At 34.1% G+C, this 20,317-nt stretch overlaps 1 protein-coding gene across 1 annotated transcript in view; it reads right to left on the reverse strand.

The window, feature by feature from the left end:
- LOC112043181 (prolactin-releasing peptide receptor-like) overlaps positions 1 to 20,317 on the reverse strand; it is a 97,592-nt gene that overhangs the window by 67,318 nt on the left and 9,957 nt on the right. The gene's annotated exons all lie outside the window — the stretch shown is intronic.

Below are 20,317 nucleotides of genomic sequence, written 5' to 3' on the forward strand. Positions count from 1 at the left end.
GTAGCGGCTAATCTCTAGATGTACTAAACCGATTTTTAAAATTCATTTACCAATCTAAGCCACGTTATTTGTGAGCGTCATAGGCTATATTTTATACCCATATTCTCACGGGAACGGGAACTATGTGGATGAAACCGCGGGGCATCTGCTAGTTAAATAATGGTTAGGTGAGATTGTGTTTAAGGGCTAAATTGTAAAGAATAAAAGAAAGAAGCTAATTTTTCGTTAGTAGCTGTTTTTGTTACTGTTGCTTAATTATTAGTTAAACAACTTAACAGCCACAATGTCCTACAAATTGCCTGGTACATTATCTCGGTCCAACGCTCAGATATTTTCATTACCTGGTAACTCAGTTAGCTACCAGAATTAAGAATTTTCTTAAATAAAAAAGTTGAGCGTCTCATCAAGATGAAGCTACACACAGAAAATTAACTAGATATTAATCAATTGTAATAATTTTCTACGGATCCTAGGCTATTGTGAAGAAAGTTTTAGCAATATCGACGAGATCGTAGTACATTAGGCGTAATTACAAGGTTTAATGTACGGAAAATCATTTATTAACACAATTTATAATTGCTTGCCCTTATCAACGAGTGCTCGGTCTAACTCAGAGCCCTTTGAGACGTAAATGTCAAGGTTGGCATCCTAGTAATCCCCCATTTCAATAAAATAAGAACATTATGTAACGCTGCCTCGCTCTTGAGCATAATTAACTTCCAATATACGCGTGCTAATGTTAAGGACTTATTTTGTATGTAATATACAGGGTGATTCGGTCTTTAGTGCGGATATTTTTTTTCGTGGTTCTGTATCATTAATATAATATAAATCTACAAACAGTTCGATACATTTTATGTAATTTTTTTTTAATTTATGTCTCTAAAATAACAAAATAATGTACATATTATTACTAAACAAGATATATTCAGCTTAAAAGTGATCTGGTGACGTCCTTTAGGTATCAAACGAAAATAAAATAAACGCACAATAGGGTGACCCTAAAATTCTGTTCAAAAGTAAATAACTTTAGCTAACGATAATTTTGTTATTTTTGAGTTAAAAAAAAAAGAAAAAATACGTGATCATTAAATTTTGTTTATGTACAAAATATAAAAATATCCGCACTAAAAAAATTTTCTTCCTGTATACCGTTTACAATATACAGCCTGCCATTCAGTGAAGTATCAAAAATCATTTACAGTTAAAACAGTCAGCCTGTGGAATGAGCTACCGAGTGACATAAGACAGTCCGCTTCTCTAAGCATCTTCAAAGATCGTGTTAAAAAGTACTACTTATCTACTATACTATAATAATTATTATTTAAGTAGTTCTGTTTATTTATTATGTATAATTATGTATGTAGGTGTATTTATATATTATTTATGTATTTAGGTGTACTCATATTTTTTATTTTTTTATTTTTTTATTTATGCATATTTAGTATGTAGTTGTATATGTAGTTTAATTTAGTATATTATTTTTAATAGTTTAATTATTATAGGTATGTTATATTGCACTATCCGCTATCTTTTCTTTAATATTTCATTTAAGGTTGTCTGGATGAGATCGCTTTTAGCGATAAGACCGCCTTTGCGCATCTTACTTTCCTATTTTTTTTTCCTTCTCTTATTTTTATTGTATCTAATTTGTGTGCAATAAAGAATTAAAATAAATAAATAAATAAATATACCTACTAGCAGACGCCCGCGACTTCGTCCGAATGAAAAGTAGTGTAATCCAGAGTGAAATCTATTTCTATTCCAAACTTCAGCCAAATCGCTTCAGTACCCGCAGCGTAAAGGAGGAACAAACATAGGTACACACACAAATACACAAACTTTCCTAACACACACCTTTATAATATTAGTGTGATACCCGTGCGAAGCCGGGGCGTGTTTGTTTTATACAGAACATTCATAGTTTTCCTGTAGTGTATTTAATATTAACATTGTACCCGTGCGAAGTCGGGGCGGGTCGCTAGTCATACATATAAACCTTCTTCTTTGTTCACTCTATCTATCAAGTAACCGCGTCAAAATCCGTTTTAAAGATTTAAGCAGGATATAGGGACAGAGAAAACGACTTTGTTTTATACTATGTAGTGATATCCAACTACGAGTATCGAGTAAAAAGGCGAAAGTTTGTGTATATGTGTGTAAGTATGTTTGTTTCTCTTTTACGCTGCGGCTACTGAAGCGATTTGGCTGAAATTTGGAATAGAAATAGATGTTACTCTGGATTAATACATAGGCTACTTTTCATCTCGGAAAAATCCATGCTTCCCACGGGATTTGTGAAAAACTGAATTCCACGCAAACGAAGTCGCGGGCGTTTGCTAGTATTTTATAATAAGATCACAAAAAGTGATTTGAATTTAGCTATCCACACAGCCTACACATGCACAGTTTTGCGTTTACTCATTATCAACCCATATTCGGCTCACTGCTGAGCTCGGGTCTCCTCTCACAATGAGAGGGTGTAAGGTTAATTATAGTCTACCACGCTGGCCCAATGCGGATTGGCGGACTTCACTCACACAGATGATTAAGAAGAAACTTCTCTCGTATGCAGGTTTCTTCACTATGTCTTTCCTTCACCGTTTAATACCTAAACGTGATATTTAATTTCTGAAAATGCTAATAACTGACATGTTAGAGGTGCATTTCCCGGACTAGATTCGAACCTACGCCCTTCGAATCGAAGGCAGAGGTCTCTATATAGTATCTCCCCGTACATATCTCTATATAGTATCTCCCCGTACATAAGTATATATAAATAGGCTAAAGAAGACTTATTTATTTGTTTGTAACATACGGTCATATATCTCGTAGTCCGTTTCCCGAAGATTTACGAAGCTATGTCAAATCCCACTTTAAAAAAGATTAATGTTGACACGCGGACGATTGGGCTCTTGATAAAATATCTCTTCAGTAAATCATGTATGTGAGATCACGTCATACATTGGAAATTTGGGTCAATCTAAATATAATAGATTTCACCATTTCTGTTTCACCTCTGTAGCCCCCGTTTCCGTGAGAATACGGGAATAAAATATAGCCTATAACACTCGCAAATAACATAACTTTCTGGTGGTAAAAGAATTTTAAAAATCGGTTTAGTAGATCCAGAGATTATCCTCTACAACACTACAAACTTTACTTCTTTATATTAGTAGTATAGTTATATTGCAGCCCAAGAAAACAAAAATTTATTTCAACACAAAAGTATATTTAGTTAATACTAGCCAAAGCCCGCGGTTTCATACGAGTAGTTCCTGTTCCCGTGAGAATACGGGAATGCAATATACTCACACACTCACAAATAACGTGGCTTTCTAGTGGTAAAAGAATTGTCAAAATCGGTTTAGGTCCAGAGATTACCCCCTACAATATCATAAACTTTAGGTACCTCTTTACAATATTAGTGTAGATTTTACTGATTACAAGAGTTACTTACAGTTTTAGAAAAAAAAAAAGTTAAAATTTGTTGAATATGAAAACAAAAACTAAATAAAGAATTGTGTAGTGTAAGTACTGTTTAAATTTTCCACGAACGGGAAAAAATTACTTTGCTTTCTTAGTTTATTAAGTTTTTGAAAGTAGGTAGGTATACTTCTTCTTTCAATTTCACTTTATTTATCTAGGATCTTTATTTGACCCAAGTAAACATTGGTCGGCCCATTTAATCTGCAGCTTTTGGGGTAGTAGGTATTAAACATAGATACAAACCACACTCTGTATCTATGTTTAGGCATCTAAGGCTTTTTTAAAACCATTCTTAATTCTAGTAAATCGGAAAGTAATAATATCTTTAAACTGTCAAAATCCATTTTGAAAAAACATGAACAGTGTCCTAGATAATCATGATATTAGTTTTGAAAACTATTTTTAAAAGTTATCCAATGACACCCTTTTGTATGAGATATACATGTGAAAAAATCATCTCACCCTAAAAAATATAGTTCAAGATTACATTTTACGACTTTGTCGGCCTTCTATCATACATTACAGTTTTCCAGTAGTATTGCCCTGAGCTAAACTACGAACAGACGGACAGATGGGTAAGTATAGCGAAACTAAAAGTTTATTGACTACGGAACCTAAAAAATAAAAGATATTTTTTGCAATATTAATACTTTTTATGACATAAACAATTTTAGTGAAATGTCGTATAACGTATGCAATAAAAATAAAATAGGGTATATTCAATAAATGTACTGCCGTTTTATGGCAGTACATTTATTGAATATACCCTTTTGAAGCGACCAATAACATTAAGCACGTGTCGTAGAACATATTTGGTTACTCAAAGGGTATTCTGTCAACGAAGAACATCTGGGACTTAAAAGGGTTTTGGAAGGTACTGGCATAATGTCTACACGTTTTATTTTTGCTTATGCAGAGGACCTTTTAAGTCCTTATACAATACATCATATTTAAAATTTCTAAAACTTCTTATTCTTTCTTTACATATTTTTTATATAAACAATAAAAAAAAAATTATCATGTTAATTCTACATATAGATGTGAGAGTTTGTAATTTAAATGTTTTTGTATTTGTGTAATTAGATACTTTTACTTACTGATTTTCTACAATACATGGTTATTATTTACAATTTCTAAAACTTCTTATTCTTTCTTTACATATTTTTTATTTATACAATAAAATAGTATCATTTATTTATTATGTTAATGTTAATTCTACATAAAGTGTGACAGTTAGTAATTTAATGGTTTTTGTATTTGTGTGATTGGATACTTTTTGTTTACTGATTTTCTAAAAAGATTTGGATACCAAAACAGCCATATTTGGATGTACTCGTAGTCTGCAAAACTTAATCCTCCTGGATATTTTTAGTTTTTTTTTTAATTAATTTAATACTTTATATGTTTTTTTTTTATTATTTAGAAAGAATACAATAAGGAACGTAATCTAACTTATCCTAATAAGAATACAAATCATGCCCACGTGAAATGGTGGCAAGAGAGTTTTTTATTTTACATTTTAAGTAATATAGACGTGATAGCCCAGTGGATATGACTGCGTTCGATTCGGAGGACGTAGGTTCGAATCCGGTCCGGAGCATGCACCTCCAATTTTTCAGTTATCTGCATTTTAAGAAATTAAATATCACGTGTCTCAAACGGTGAAGGATAACATCGTGAAGAAACCTGTATACCTGAGATTTTTTTTAAGATTCCAATCCACATTGGGCAAGCGTGGTGGCCTTAAGACCTAACCCCTCCCATTCTGAGTTGGCTTGTTAAAGATAATGAATGATGGAATATAGGAATCTATCCATCTGTAGTATATCACTGTACCTTTATCCTTATCTATCCTAATATTATAAAGCTGAAGAGTTTGTTTGTTTGTTTGATTGAACGCGCTAATCTCGGGAACTACTGGTCCGATTTGTAAAACTCTTTCCTTGTTAGATAGCCCATTTATCAAGAAAAGCTATAGGTTATATATAATCACGCGGGTGAAACCGTGCGGCGTCAGCTAGTTAATAATAATATATTATAATTGTTCTTGCAATTTACAAGTCATAATAATTACGGTGTCTAGATAAAAGTGTAAAGAATTTTTATTATTCAAACATGAAAATTATTTCAACGCGCCTGAAGCTTTTTCGAAAGTCCCTGCAATAAAAATAGAAAAACAGAAATTGTATTCGGGAATACGTTTGGGATTTTTTATAAAGTTATTTAAGCTAGGTATTTCAATTTGTTTTTAAACTTTTACTGATTTTACTGACCGTGTGTTCTCTATCTACGTTTTTGTAAACTTTTAACCGTCAATAAACGTTGAAAGTGATTTAATTCGCCTGGCGAGCGCTTTTAACTATTTTAATGGCTCATCTGTCTTGAGAGAAAACTAGATTTATTATTCTGAAACAAAATTGATGTCCTGTGTATTTATCGAGAGTATTTATATAGCATTTTTAATTTTCCGATATCCATACTTAATATTATAAATGTACAATTACTGTGTGTGTCTAGTGTGATAGTTGAAAGGATGGAGAGTGACATAGGCTACTTTCTGTCTCCTTCTAACCCTCCACTTCCCTAAAATGGGCGGTGGATGTTTGTATGGAGAATTCCGCAATTTTCAAGAAGGAAAGCTAAAAATTGGTAAGCAGACTATTTGTGAGTAAGGGTAGGGGTAGGGTAGGGTGGTGTATGGTGGGAGTAGAATAGGATAGAGGTAGGAAATGAGTCAAAGCAAATTAAATAAATGTACCTACTTAAACAATATACACAACACTACTTAGCCCTAAGCCTGTGTTACGGGTAGGTACTAAGATAGCTGACTTTATCGTCAAAAAGTTGAAAAAAATTAGTAGTCACCATCACCTTTTTTGTAAAATACAAAAATTGATTAATAACCCCTCAAAAAGTTGCATATTCGAGTTAAAACAAAATATTTCACTGAGGACTCGATAAGCATTCGTATTTTATTTTATGCTAACTTTAAATATGTGTCCAATCGTAAATTTTAAGTGATATCTCGTGTCATTAAAATAAAAAATAAAATACTCTTATTACTTTTAATATTTAAAACATATTTTTTGTTTTTACAGCTCTAGCCTAGCCTATTATATTTGGGCTAATTTTGTTGGTAGATAAGATACGTTACATTGTTAAAATACTCTAATGTTTGTTTTTTGTTTAACCGATTTTATTAATGACTAGCCGACGCCTCTCGTAAGAGTACGAAGATAAAATAAAGCCTATAACACTCACAAATAACTTGGCATTCTAGTATTCTCAAACCTTGCTAAGTTTCATTTGAATTCATTCAGTAGGTTCGGCGTGATGCCCGGTCAACAAAAAATACGAACAGACAGACATACAGACAGACAGACAAGAAAACGAAAAAAAAATAATTTTGGCTTCTGTATCGATTGTATATTGCCCGCCAATAAAACAATTCTAAATAGGTATCTTCAATGTACAGAATTTGATCTGTTACAGTTTTATTATAAGTAAAGATAGATATAGATGAATGAAGAGTAAGGTACAATGTTTTAATATTGTATAAAAAAATCTTCAGCTTCAAGTTAAAGTCAAGCTCATTTCTATTTATTTGAACATAAATTCAGATGATCCCGTGAAAAAGCAATGAAGAAAGAATCCTGCCCAATGAAACCGTTTATAACTTTATAAACGACTTTTCTTTCTTTACCACGCTTTATATGTTTTTATTTTTTGTAAAAACAGAGGCAATACGCTGAGAGAGATATAGACGCCCATACATATCTCGCTCTCAGCGCCGACGTCATTCTTTCGTTCCATTTAGTATAGAGCGTTTTTCAGAGATCCGTGGGAACGCCGCAAAATTGACCCTTTAAATCCATATAGAACCTGAAGTAAAGATCGCAGATACCCCGTAATGCTAGCCACAAACGGTCAATTATTCTCACGTTTCTGTAGCACCCACGTCTATAATTGATCGTGTGTTGGTATGACTTGTATAGTATGCCGTGTGGGTACTGCCGTCAGAAACGTGAGAATAATTGACTGTCAATGGCGACCTTAAATTCCACAAAATATTACTACCTATATATACAACTAGCGGACGCCCACGACTTCGTCCGCGTGAAACTCGATGTAAACTTTTAACTACCCCTACCCAAACCCTACCTTAAACCTACGCTACCCCCTACCCTACCCTACCATACTCTACCCCTACCCTACCCTTTCTAATATTATTAATATGAACTTTATACAATAACAATAAAGCTCAAACTGACTACGTTTTAGTTAAAAAACATTTGTATGGGAAAAAGAAAAGGGCTATTTTTATGATTTTTCCGGCAATTATTCGAATTTTTCTCGCCGCAAAAACCATCCTAGAACACCAACGAATATTTTAAAAAAGAATTGGCCAAATTGGTCCAGGCGTTGTCGAGTTATGCGCTTACCAACGCATTTTGCGATTCATTTTTATATTATAGATTACAAAAACTGTCATCATCCCTATTGTAAGTTAGCATAGCACTAATATCAGATACTAACCTGAAATTCTTAATTGCTCTAATATTAACTAAGATACATTTTAGAAGATGTACCAAGAATTATTAATTAACCCTGATAAATGTTTAAGATACGAAACTTCTAACGATCTTATTAACAAGTTCTTGTGAATGTTTTGGGAGTTTTAGACGATTCAAAAGAATTTCTAAATATTCTTCCATGTAAACGAGTTTATACAACCTTTGAATGGTCACAAAGGAACCTGACTAAGATAAATGAAGAAGATATTATATTAAAGCATCAATTAACCCTCAATCATATTTCATAACGATGTCGATAATATTTAACCCTGTCGAAACCAAATTGCTGGTCACGTGATCCATAGCTATCATTTTTTATTATGAAACCAACCAAAACTCCATTAACCTAAATGGGCGAAAGTTTGCCCACTGAAATTAACCATTTGAACCTTGAATTTGAAACACGCGATAGGATTTTTTTTGCATACCTAAATATTATTTTACAAATCGAGATACTAAGAACTCATATTTCGTACAACAAATCTAAATATTCCTATATTTCTATATTCCTAGGAACGGGAACTCCGAGGGTGATAATGCAGCACGTTTGTTAGTTATTTCACAAAGCGAGGTATTAAAAATTAAAAGTTGTTATGAATAACTCATCTAAGGAATAATATTTGTATGTAGCCAACGATTTTATACTATTAGATATGCTACGTGCCAACAAAATCACTGCAAAAAGTGATCCAAATTGAGCTACTGCACACACCCACAATTATACTTACATAAGATATATATTTAAGTATATTATATTATAGTTTTTGCACTTTCTGAAGACACAACTCGACATTGTGGACAATATTTAGATTTTATTTGTTGTGTGTGTACTATAGTATAGTAAACAACGAAAGTTATTTAAACAAATAATACCTAAATATTGTCTACAAAGTCGAGTTGTGTTTAGGATGTGTAAAAACTGTATATACATAAATATGTAATGTAAGTAAACACAAAATTGTGCATGTGTGCTTTCAGTGGATAATAATCCAGATCACTTTTTGCGGTGATTTTCTAGGCACATAACATATCTATAGTAGAAAATCTTTGTATCTAATAATATAAATTGTCTGTAACTCTGTAAACATGCATAGGTAAATAGTTATAGTTTGTCTTTCATGCAAGCAAACTCTCTGTATACGTTCAGCATTTGCTTATTATGCAAAACCGTGTTTGAAAAGGCACGTTTGTGCTTAATAATCGTTTACCTGAATCCTAAACTAGTTTAAATAATATTAAATTTTATTACTTTTAGTGGGAATTACTGATTAATTCAAATAATTTTATTTATTAACTTCCGCTTAAATTTATTTATTAACGCCCGCGTATTTGACCGCCCTTAGACCTCTTTAATCCAGCCCTGACAGTAGTATCGCTGTAAAAATGAAGTAACTTCTCTCGTTTTCCCAAAATTTCCCTTCACTGCTCTGTTCCTATTGATCGTTGCGTGATGAAAAGTAACTATAGTTTCGTTAAAATCGGTCCTGTAGTTTTTGTTTCTATAACGAACATACAGACAGACAAAAAATTTACTGATTGCATTTTGGGCATCAGTATCGATGACTAATCACCCCCTGATAGTTATTTTAGAAAAATATTTCATGTACAGAATTTACCTCTCTACAGATTTATTCAATGTGTATATATCTACATAAACACTTACATCCCCAATTTCTCAACTGTCATGTTATAATTTGTGCAAGATATTACGTCTATAGTCGTAAATATAGTAGGTTATCATAGACAGTCAAGACAGTATAATATCATCCGATACACCCTTTCTTTTTAAGGGTTACAGACAGACATGCTGTCATAAGGATAGGGTACTGACTGTCTGTAACTTTTAGATTTGAATAAATTTATTTTCTTTCTTTCTTTCTTTCTTTCTTTCGATACACATAGTATAAAAATTGTAGACAACTCAGTGTTGCACCTGAGAATTTCAATAAAAATAATCGACTAATTTACTCGATTGATGGTAATCACTGTACGAGTAAAAAGAAAACCTCGGCGTTTATAAAGTACTATATTTTGAGAGTTAAGAATTTTAAGGGTACTAATTTTTCATTATGCACGTCAACTATCATAAATGTATGTTGTTAAAAATAGCGTAGAGATTGGTGAAAAAATCTCAATAATTTATAGCCAACGATAACACAGTATCCAACCTCCATAAAGTACAAAATAAAGTCACCTAACGTGATAAGAAGTAATCTTATAACTCCTATGATCTCGTCCTGTTATCAACATCTTAGCTAGGTGTTATTGGTCTTTAAGAGTAAACATAGAACTAAGATCGACTGTAATAAAGCTATTAAAAATTCTTAAAAATAAATGAATTCAAAAATTTTGTGAGATTGATGTTTGAGTTGTATTATAGGTTATTCATTAGTCATAATCATAAAAACCCATATTCGGCTAACTGTTGAGCACGAGTCTCCTCTCAGAATGAGAGGAGTTAGGCCTTAGTCCACCAGTGGTCAAATGTGGATTGGCAGACTTCACACACGTAGAGAATTAAGAAAATTCTCCGGAGTGCAGGTTTCCTCACGATGTTTTTCCTTCACCGTTTGAGACACGTGATATTTAATTTCTTAAAATGCACACAACTGAAAAGTTGAAGGTACATGCAACGGACCGGATTCGAACTTACACCCTCGGGAATCGGAGGCAGAGGTTATATCCGCTGGGTTATCGTTCACGTGCGCTACGTTAATAGGTAATTAATAAAATTTTTAATTCCAATATTTTGGAGTAAACGTGCCAGTAGTTGCCTTTCATGGCTAAATTATTGTTATCTGTGATTGTCTGGTTTTGTGTTATAAAAGAAAAAGTTGTTTGTAGTCTTTGGTTACAAGAAAATGATGTCGCAATGTAATATTAAGTAGTAAGAAATTGTAATAAATATAATTTACTCCGTATAAAGACAATATCCAATAACAGTTTGTAATATGGTAATAAATAAAAAATAAATAAACCTTGGCTGAGTTTGTTGTGGGCTTCGGACCAAGGCGCGTGTGGAGCCCTCGTAACTTTAATTTTAAGTTTTCGAATATAATTATCTTCATTAAATCACATGACATAACTTAACGTTTCGAAAGTGCTGGTAAAATAAGCCTAATCAAAAGAATAATAGGCTGGGTTCCGTAAAATATTCATTTTATTATACTTTTAAATGAAGTCCTCCATCCTACTCAAAAATTACATACATTTTACTAGAATCAATCACGCATTTATATGGGAAGAATAGCCCCACGCTAAGGGGTCTAAGTGTTGCCAACCTATAGTATAAATTTTATACTTATACTTACACCAAGAAAATATTAATAAATGTAGATTGCAAACGAAAAATAACGTTCAATATTACAATTTTAACCACTTCATGGTTAAGAGACCGAAGCAAATCAAGAAGCCTCGATAAAATTTGCTACGGCTCCCACGCTAGTCTAACCCAGCGATGATGAGGTATATAGGTTATAGGTTAAGTGTTGGTTAATAAATTTCCCACTGATATTCTCCCTTCCCAATTGAAAATTAGCTTATGTCACTCCTCATGGTTCTGGTCTTAGAAGAATTTTCTTTATTTTCTCAGAAGCTTTCTAATGATGTGCACACCACAGGCACACTGTAACAATCAAACTTAATAATTATCACCCCTTTTTGGCGCCGGAAGTTAAAAATATAATATTGTTTAAAGTCCGGACGCTCAGAGATTGCGTTTCTGACACCTGTCAATGTCACCTAATTTATCAAATATTTGTTAATTAATCGTCAGTAATTTTATCCCAAAATTATTACGTTTATTGTAAGTTGGCATAACTATTCATATTTTAATGTTATAACTCGTTAAGATTAGTTAAAAAATGTTTAAATTTCGCATTTTTCCACAAAAACAGCTATGCTATGTGTATAAAAATATATAACAAGTTGCTTCCAACCTTACGTCAACAACCTCTAAATCAATTTAAAAAAAATCTTTTCTCGTGGTTGTTAGATAAATGCTTTTATTCGGTGAATGAATTTTTATATTAATGTAAATGTAAATTGTTCTTAGACTAATTTAATTTAATTTGCATGCCAGAGATGGTCGAATGCATTGTATTATATTTGGATGTATTCAGCAAATAAAGAATTTGTATTTGTATTTGTAAAATTTTGCCGCCAGAACCGCCCATTCGATCACGACCTGTCCGAAACGCAATCTCTAAGCGGCCAGACTTTAGTATATTATAATAAGGCCACAATGTCAAAAACAAAGGACTAAAATAACAAAGCAAAGAACCTAAAAGTCAGAGTTCAAAATCATAAAAGCTTTACTCGGTGAAGGTACCTGTTTTACGAAACTTGTTATAATATAATAGTCAAAGTCGGTTCACTAATTATGTTCGTGATAAGTTTTCGACACTTCAGCGATATCGGTAACAAAATATAACAGCTTCGAGCTTATAGCAAAAGTAAAATATAAAGGTGAGTACAGATTGGTGCAATGCAACATGTAATGTAATATTCTGCCTTACATTGCATGTTCCCTGCTGCCTTGGACGTGTGGCGCGCGCGGTACGCGCATTGACTACGAATCAGTCGGCTCAGTCCTGCGCACACTGCGCGACCCTTTGTGTTCGTACCAAAAACCGACAAATCTCGGATCGAACCGCGCACGAGTTGTAACGTTCGGAGCGTGCGCGACCCAGGCGCAGTTCGTGCGCGCGAGGCGTCCAAACCACGAGCATTCGTGATACATTGCAGCAATGTGGACGTCAAATTCTTGTATTGCATGTTGCATTACATGTTGCATTGCACCAATCTGTACCCACCTTAACGAGTACAAAATTAGTGTCCATAAACTAAAAACTGTTTTCTGTGACACAGTTTTCAAAGGACTCGCCTGTGAAACATTTTAATTTACAATGTTTCTTGTGAATTTTATTTTCTACTAGCAGACCCGACAGACGTGCGGATCGTTGACTATATGATGCAATACAATGTAAGTTCTCGAGATATCAACAAACCCGTTCCAGACAAAACGTTCATGAAAATAGTTCGTCAACAATATATTTTTTTTTAAATCTCGATGGTTTTATTAATTAGGTATTCGTTTCGAGTGGTCGCACTCCATTAAAACGAGTTAATCGATTTTTTTTTATTCAATAGGTATGAGGTCATAAAGTGCTTATTCACCCTCCCCTTTCATTGACATGTAAATGATCGTATCGTCATCTATTCAGCCAATGGACGTCCACTGCAGGACAAAGGCCTTTTGTAGAGACTTCCAAACATCACGATACTGAGCCACCTGCATCCAGCGAATCCCTGCGACTCGCTTGATGTCGTCAGTCCACCTATAGGGGGTTGCCATTCCAGCACCTTGGGACCCCGACGTCCATCGGCTCTCCAAAACATGTGCCGCGTCTATTGCCACTTCAGCTTCGCGACTCGTTGAGCTATGTCGGTGAGTTTGGTTCTTCTGCGGAACTCCTAATTTCTGATACGATCACGCAGAGATACTCTTAGCATAGCTCGTTCAATCGCCCGCTGTGTGACTCTGAGCCTTTTTATGAGGCCCATAGTTAGCGACCAAGTCTCGGAACAATAGGTCATCACTGGCAACACGCACTATTCGAAGACTTTTGTCTTCAGGCACTGAGGGATTTCATGTAAATAATATTTATAAATAACCTTAGGAAACATTCTAATCTATGGTCATTACTTTTATATTTAAACGTATGTGGTCTAAATATAAAACTATAATCTTATCTGAATTATTATTAGGTTTTTTATCAATCCCTATCTTATTCATAAATATATTACATCACATTAATGGCTCGTAGATCCAGATGTTAACCTACTTACTTGTGTTGATCATGTGGTCCTGTTTGAATCCTGAATTTAGTCATGAATCTATCTTTCGCTATGTGTAGCTTTCTTTCTTAGAACCGGTTTTACAACCACATGTAATTGAAGTGTATGTTAAGCCTTCAGTCCTCCAATCATCATTAATATCTGATAGTGATCTTTACATAGTAACCCTACGCTGTCCAATAATTGTTCAGACCAATTACCTTCTATTACACCTTATAGCACTCAGATTCACCAACAAAATTGTCTGTAGTTTTAAGAGAGGAACGAGATATACTTACACATCGAAAATATTTAACATCAATAAATATATCCTGTGTCTTTACATTACACACAACTATACATTTTAAATCGTAATACACATACACGTGTTTTTTTTTATTCTGTACAAGTAAGCCTTCAACTACAATCTCACTTCATCGTAAGTGATGATGCAATTTAAGATGGAAGCGAGCTAACTTGTTAGGAGGAGGGTGAAAATCCACACGCCTTTCAGTTTCTACACGACATCGTACCGGAACACAAATCGCTTGGCGGTACGTTTTTGTTGGTAGGGTGGTAACTAGTTAGACCTGGACCATTTAAGAAACCTCAATCGGCCCAGCCGGGGCTCGAACCCAGGACCTCCGTTTTGTAAATCGCATACCACTGCCCCACTGAGGCCATCATTTCATTACAATGAAACATCGATTCTGTAGAGGCACCTTGTATGAACACGTGAGATCATGATCTTATAGTTTTACGTCTATCACAGGGGTAACCTCTAGCGAAGCGGGTCCTATAGAAGGCATTTGGTCTGAGCATAATTTGAGCAGCGTGGTAGATCTTAGCACCAAAATACCTCTCATATAGCCAAGTGGCCCGTCATTCTCTTTCTACGATCGCAAACGCTTCGAAAACTAGAAAAATGTATGGGGAATGACATTTGCTATCGACAGGTAACGTGATTAAGATCTGTCATTCCCATACATTTTTCTGGGACTGGCCGTATAGCAGACCATTCAAAAACACGATGACGGTGACATCACATTTAAGTAAATAATAATATTATTGTAGAATATTAAAGTTGTTACCACATGCAAAGGGCTGCTGTTTGTTAATCGGGTGAGTGGCTTGCGTGCACGACAAGTACTTTGAGGTAATATAAAAAACTTATTTCAAATGCTATTAAGTTTATGAGCTTACAGTCTATAAAAGTATCACTAGATATGGTCGTAGTCGTGTCTGCATCAACATGTGCCATCTTGGAATCGATATTTTTTTAATTAGTCTATACTAATATTATAAAAGAACAAATAGGAAAGAGAGGAGTTCATGAAGATCGTATACTTGGACCGTTCACAACTGGAAAACGGAACGATAATGGACAACGACTAATAAACTTTGTCTTGGAAAATAACCTACATATTATGAATAGCAACTACAAAAAAGCCCTAATCGAAAATGGACATGGGTGTCACCTAACGGGATGGTAAGAAATGAAATAGATTACATTGTTACAAACAGACCAAAGCAATTTTTGAATGTGGGCATTATAAGCCAACTTAACTTTAACACAAACCATAGACTACTTCGTGGAGAATTATACACAAGAGAACCTAAGAAATCAAGAAAAAACATACAAAATACAAAGGAATCAATACTTCTACCACTTCCGCAAAATATTCTTGAATCTTTAGACAAAAACCTAGAAAAAATAATTAATCTCACCAAAATCCAAGACAAATACGATGCTCTAGAAAAGGAATTAAAATTCCGCCAAAAAAACTAAAATAAATAAGGTCAAGAAAGACAAATTAGGTCCTGTAGCAAGAAAGTTAATAACACAAAGAAAATCACTGTTTACAAACAGGAAAACCAACAGACACAAGATAACAAAACTAAGTAAAGATATTAACTTAAACATCAGAAAACACAGACTAAATTCTAGAACAGACACACTTATTCACTACATAGAAAAATCAGGAGGAATCAAAAAAGCACAGAATGAATTAAAAGAGAGTTTAAATTGGATCGAAGGCATGAAGCATCATAGATACAAGAAAAGCAAAACAAACAGAACAGAGGAGACTTGATTTCAACAGTGAGCCAAATATGGGTTGATAGTGATGATGATAGTATTGATTTTTATTCTCCTTAATTCCCTATTCGATAAATTATTATTAGTCATAAAGACTAAATCTGAAAGGATTTTTTTATAGAAACAGGAAAGAGGTGATGTGGTACTTTATATGAAAGTCTGTCCTTTATAATTAAAAGGGTCAGAGGTTTCCACGCGGGTTTCTTTAAGTACAGAGTAATTAAATTTGCGGCGTACTTAAAAAAATACTGTAAAAGAAAAGATCGTCCTAATCTGATCACGACGCTAACTTTTAGCTAATTCCCCGTATTATAATTCAGTTTCTATTTTATGGTAAAGATAAAACCAATTGTTCTAAGACTGTTAATCATATTATCTTAATCTGTTTAAACATAGTTGAATCAAGACCTGAGGTTACTAAGGGAAATTTTATAAGACTAAACTACAGGTAGATGGAACTTGGAAGATTGGATGGTGTTTTACTTGTAGCACATTCAGTAACCAATCATAAATTAATTATTATGTAATTATGATTATGATCTAAACATGATCTTTAGCCCTCATTGCCACGAGATCTTTTTAACGAACGTTAACGTTCTAATATAGTATGACGTTAAATGAACGTCTATTTCTCAACAACATCTCCTTACCCTTATACCACTTAAGTGGGGTCGGAAAAATATGTCAATCTTTTCCATTCGTCTCTATTACTCGTCAACTCATCATCCACTCCTTTTACACACATGTCCTCTTTCACACAATCCAACCATCTCTTCTTTGGCCTTCCTCTACTCTTATGACCTTCCACTTGCACATTTCAACATTTTTCTAGTAATATGACTTTCCTCTCTACATGTCCATACCAAGCTTTTACTCCTCAATTTTTCTGTAAACTTGATAATACTTCTTTTTCTTGATTCTCGATTTCTTGTATTTAAACGCTTTTTTACCTTTCGTTAAAAACCGTCGAGCGAATGGGAGGAGGGAGCTAAGTCCGAAAATCAGCAGTGGAAGAGTGAGGTGGGTTTAGGCTTGTCATGATTCGTTTGTCTTGTTGTGTAAGTTTTTTTATTGTTGTTCTATGAACGGCTTTCGGAATTACTCTTTTATCTAAATGGAAGTGACTACTCTCATATCTCATAGGTATTGTATGATCTTGCCCAGCCTGTCAAGCTCAAATTATTCTTCTTTATCTGTAATAATGCCTCTTGATATAATCTTTAATAACGTTTTTCTCATTGTAATTTACTTAATATGGTCACGATATACTATTTTAAAATCCTCATTGATACCCATATTGTAGTATATAAAAAAGTCGCCTCGAGTCTATAGCGTCTCACAGTCGTCATGTTGTTGGTTATTTCATTTCACGTATATAAGAACGCTTGAGTTATTACGACAAATCCAACAACGTCTTAATTACGTGAATCCGTTCAGCGGTTTAGAAGATGAGATAATACAGAATATTACATAGATACATACATACAAGATACGCGCGAAAAACATAACCCTTCTTGGCAATCGGGTAAAAAAAGGCTTATCGTATATGATGCCTTGGGTCTACTTGGATAAGTTAAACCGTTACAAATTGATGTAATTGCATTTACTTTACAAATCATATATTAAAGTTAAAGTCCAACATGAAAATTCGTAGCAATCATTATGTGAAAAAGTCTCTTTTGTTAGAGTTCTAGCTGCAAACGAATGCTTTTCTTTCTATCTGACGCCTGCAAAGCGTTAGAGCAAGATTGCAGCCCCAGTTGCACAGTACGTCGTCTAGACAAAGAGGTTGGTAGGACTAAGTAACAATGGGACGGCTAATATTTACAAAAGTGATAAAGAATGTATACGGTTGGTTCAGAGCGGAAATATTAAAGCCAGGCTTGAAATGGGGACCATAGAAATCAGATAATCTTTAACTAATATTATAAAAAGCCGTGATAGCCTAGTGGATATGACCTCTGTCTCTGATAACTTCGTTCGTGTACTTTTCAGTTGTGTGCATGTTTAGAAATTAAATATCACGTGTCTCATACGGTGAAGGAAAAACATCGTGAGGAAATCTACCAGAGAATTTTCTTAATTCTCTGCGTGTGTAAAGTCTGCCAATCCACATTTGGCCCAGCGTGGTGGACTGTTTGGATAACCTCTCTCATTTTGAGAGGAGACTTGTAACGAACAGTGAGCCGAATATGGGTTTTTTAATTATGAAAGATTGTGGTGTAGTAGGGGTTATTTCTGGATCTATTGAATTGATTTTGAAAATTATTTTTACACTAGAAAGCCACGTTATTTGTGAGTGTCAAGGGATCTAAGAAATATTACCGATATCGTCATAAGTAGGTACACAAAATGATTTTAAATAAATGCCTAGTCGAATCTTAATAAAACGCGAAAGTTCATTCATAACGAAATCTCGAAAACCGCTTGATGTAGAAAGTTGAAATTAGGCAGGGAGGTCGTTTATAGTTAGTAGGTATCCACTAAGAACGGATTTTGTGATAGGGCCGGATTAAAGAGGTCTAAGGGCGAATGAAGTCGCGGGCGTCCGCTAGTAATCATATAATGCTTCTAATACTAGAATACTTCAGGTTATCGCCGCGTTGCAACGACTTGCGGTACGGACGGCTTCAGTGTGCTCGTGGCGTTCGAGCCGTCCATATCTCTTGTTGTGTAATTCTTTATAGGTTACTTGGGATAGGCGGAGAGAGTGACTTGAGTGAAAAAGGGGAGTGTTTGTCAACAGTCAAAGGATCCTTTAACCCTACATACATCGTTTACAAGTTCGTGACTTCACTCAAGGTCATTCTCTGCCATTCTAGGGTCTTATTTTGGTTACAGTTTGTTTTGTTAATTAAGATGTCCTGACAAATGTTGTGTGCCTTTGTTTGACATTAGTTTTCCTACTTTTGTAATCACTTTCGAGTCTGCTAAAATACATAGTACTCGAAGAAGTATCAACCCCTAATGCCTAGAAATAACATTAACCCTAATGTCCTAAACTTGCATGAAAGAGATCGCTACTGGGCGATAAGACCGTCTTTGTATTCTCTTTGTACTTCTTTGTACAATGTCTCCGTTTTCCGTACTAAGCTTATTGTGGCGAATGAAAATTAAGATTTTAATTTAAGATTTCCCCTTGGTTTCTCCTTCAAGATTTCTTCCTATTATTTCCTTCAATGCTCATACTTGTACTTATTCGACAGACTTCAGATATGATTCTGTACGTTCTAGGGTTCCGAACGTACGTAGTACAAAAACGGAACCCTTATAATATTATTTTCTTTTCCTTATGTCATTTATATAGTGTATCTGTATACTAATAATTTTATATACCTTTCTGAGAATTTCAATTAATAAAATATTATATAACAAAAAATAAAAAAAACAAACAGAAAAAAAACTACCTAAATACTATCTACATTTTATATTTAACATTTAGGGTAGGGTTAGGGGGTATGAAAAAAATGTACAAAACGAAGCTTGACCGGGTCTGCTAGTTTAAAATAAATATTAAGACTTAGGCGTCGAACAATTCCACAATTTCTCATCCTCAATCAAAGAACAGATTTCAATCGGTAAAGTGCCCAGAAGGCTGGCAGTATTGCCACGTTGTATGGCAATACTGATTCTTAACATGTTTTATTGACCCGATTGTAACATCAAACTAATAAGAAAGAAATGCTTAATTCTTCTTTGAGCCAATATTCAAACCCAGGACCTTAGGTCCACTAGGCCCACAAGACAGTATATCTTTTTTTTATTTCTGGGAGGAGAGTGGGGTTAACTCATACAAAGTTTCGTGACAAATTTGTACGTATACGATTTCTCTATTTCCGCAATAAGAAACTCTTGAATTACGGACAACTTTAGCCTTTGATAAATGACACGAACAGATTTCCTTCACGGAAATTAATATCTTTGGTTATTTTGTTTCCCGTCTGTCATCCGTTGGTGTAGTGGTTATTTATTTTTGGTCTAAGACCCGGCATTAGAAATATATACCCTCATATGTTATTCATTAGTGCTATGAAATAAATGATGTTCACAGTGACACATTGCAAATAGAATGCCAAGTAAAATTGTGGCCAAACACATTTTTCAAAATAGGTTCTGTAGAACCAGAATTCCACCTGTATAACCTTACAAACTTTGCTTTATTTATAGTATGAGATTTAGATGAGATATACGCAGGCGTCTGCTAATACATATTTAATATACAGGATAATGATTGAATGTCTTAATGAAAGAAAAATAGTTATTGCATTCAAAGCTTCTTCTACAAAACAAATAAAACACTAATTATATTAAACCCTTA

Source organism: Bicyclus anynana, chromosome 15 (genome assembly GCF_947172395.1).
Source record: "Bicyclus anynana chromosome 15, ilBicAnyn1.1, whole genome shotgun sequence".
NCBI lineage: Eukaryota > Metazoa > Arthropoda > Insecta > Lepidoptera > Nymphalidae > Bicyclus > Bicyclus anynana.